Raw genomic sequence first — 2661 nt, 5'->3', positions numbered from 1 at the left:
CAAGTACTATATTCTTCCGCCTGAGAATATAGTTCCCGGTTTGTTTACAGATAGAAGACGGCTGGGTCTCATGTTACGTTGTTTTTTGTACACGCTGTGACTCTACAAATCACAACATGTAAATAGGAACATGTTATGTCAGGCGTTATTTTGTCACTTATTCGGAGCAGTAGGATTACTGGAACCATTCACCTGCCTGTTCTGTGATGGGCTGATGCCGCTGGAGCCGACAGACAGCTTTACAGCACGCACGGAGATGAGAAGGGTATGTATCGACTTGTCTAACTCTGGGGGTTACGGTGAATAACCTAAATTCCCAATAAATTGGCTAAATACAATCTCCCACCATGTGATGCTACCTGTCCTAGTTCAAGTTGTGAACTTGACTATTTTGACTTTGACATTTTGAGTTGTGAGAGTATCCGACTTCCAACGTCATCAGCCATGTTGTCCACCCCTTGTCCCGGCAGTCTTGGACAAGTTGCTGGTATTTGGATTTTTTCCTCTCTGTAGCTTCCTCACAGCCCTCCTCCCAAGGCACCGTCAACTACACCAGGATGATCTTCTTTCCCTCTAGAGACCACATGATGATATCGGGCCTCAGAGTTGTGGACAGTACCCCTTCGGGGAAGTGGAGTTTCCTCCCGATGTTGACCTCCATTTCCCATCCCTTGGCTGACTGCAGGAGATTCTGCCTGGCTTGGTTGTGGACGACAGGTCTTTGGCCCTCTTTCACAAAGTCGATGGTGCTCAGCAGTGGTCTTGCTTTGTCTAGTTGTTTCTTCCTCCTTTCTTGCTCATGTCTGTGAGCACTGCCAACACTTTGTCATGGCGCCACCCGTATCTCCCCTGTGTGAAAATGTGCTGTTCCTAGACCCTGTCTTCCAGTGCAAGGTTTTCTGATGATGTCTTTGGTCCTGAGAGAACATTCTGCCTGGTTAATTGCCGTGCTGGAGGCCCACTTGCGGCCAGATCTTGTTCTCACTCCTACTTCCCTGGTGAGTTGGTCTTGAGAGTCCCTATATGTCAGGGACAGTCTGCATTTTGCGACTTTAAACTCCTCCACCACTGATGACAGGGGAAGCTGGAGGTGGCCCAACCTTATGTAGAACCCCACAGATGTAAAGCTCAGCGGTATTCCCAACCATCTTCTTAGGTGCTTGTTGGACTTCCTTTCCATTTCTTCTACAGTTGATAGGAGCACCTCCATATATGGTGAGAAGCCACATGAGTCTCGGGAGCAGGCCATGTTGGTAGATCCAGCACTTGTATTTCCCTGGAATGCCAGACTTGTCAATCTTCTTCAACCATTCTTCAACTTGTTTTCCGGTGCTGGAGATGCTGTTCTTGTCTGACAGGGAATCATCATACCACTTTCCAAGGCATCTAATTGGGTTCCCCTGGATGTTCGGGATCACTTCCCCTTGAACATGCAGTTTGAACTTTCCAGATGTTTTGCCCTTTTGGATCACCAGGCTCCTTGATTTCTTGGGCTTGAAGACCATCTTTGCCCAAGTGGCCATGCGATCCAGTTCTGCCAGGACTCATCTTGCCTGCACGTGAGTTGGTGTTATCACGGTAAGGTCATCCATAAATGCCCTGATTACTGGCTGTTGCCCTCCTGCTGCGGTCTTCGGCCCTCTTGACTTTGTACTCGCTGCAGAGATAATCAGGTTAATTCCCATGATGAACAAGATGGGAGAGATTGTGCATCCTATGTCACTATCTCAATCTCAACTGGCTGCCACTTTGTTGTAAACTTGGCGGACTGGAATCGTAGCTTGATGTCCCTCAGGTAACTGGTGATCATGCTCTGGATGTTTTGTGGGATGTGGTAGTAGTCCAAAGCAGCTTGGATCAAGTTATGGGGAATAGACCCATATGCATTTGCAAAGTCAAGCCAGACAACTGTTAGGCTGCCTTTCTTCTCCTTTGCTTCTTGGATAAGTTGGCTGAGGACCCCTGTATGCTCCAAGCACCCGGAGAACCCTTCAACACCACCATTCTGGATAGAGGTGTTAATATATCCATTCTGGGTCATGAAAGTGCTCATTCTCTTCCCAAGCACCGCAAAGAAAATCTTTCCCTCCACACTAAGTAGGGAGATAGTTCGGAACTGGCTGATCTGTATGGATCCCTGTTCTTTGGGCACAAAGCACCCTTCCGCCCTTCTCCAACTTGTTGGTATGGTTATTGGGCCAAATTACCCGCATAAGCTTCCACAGCCTTCGGAGGAGCTTAGGGCATTTTTTGTATACTTTGTACGGTATACCACTGGGACCTGGAGCAGAAGATGATCTTGCGTGCTTGACTACCTCTTGAACCTCTCTCCACGATGGACACTGTGCTGAGTGATGTGGTAGGTGGGTTGATGTTAGTAAGTCTATGATTTCCTTCCAGGGCATCGTCTCGTGAAGGGTCACTGAATGCACCGACTGCTTTCCTACAGTATGTGTTGTTTTTCCTCTTACTTTCCACAATCGTCTCTCCTTTGTGCTCTTCTCCTTTTACATTAATCAAGTGGAGACAAGTTGGGATACTCATCCATATTTCAGCCGAGTGAGAACTTCACTTTCAGTGGATGCATCTTGAGCCCATCCTCATCTGGTTGCGTTAGTTTGTGTCTATGGATTTATTTACATCACTTTTGAATTTTGTTTT

The 2661-nt window shown here is 47.3% G+C and overlaps 1 pseudogene; it reads right to left on the bottom strand.

Annotated features, from left to right (window-relative positions):
* Positions 1-547: 547 nt before the first annotated feature.
* On the bottom strand, positions 548-2417 carry LOC120553728 (annotated as a pseudogene).
* Between the last annotated feature and the right edge of the window lie 244 nt (positions 2418-2661).

This window comes from Perca fluviatilis, chromosome 23, assembly GCF_010015445.1.
Source record: "Perca fluviatilis chromosome 23, GENO_Pfluv_1.0, whole genome shotgun sequence".
NCBI classification, from domain to species: Eukaryota; Metazoa; Chordata; class Actinopteri; order Perciformes; family Percidae; genus Perca; species Perca fluviatilis.
This window is presented reverse-complemented; position numbering and strand designations above follow the sequence as displayed.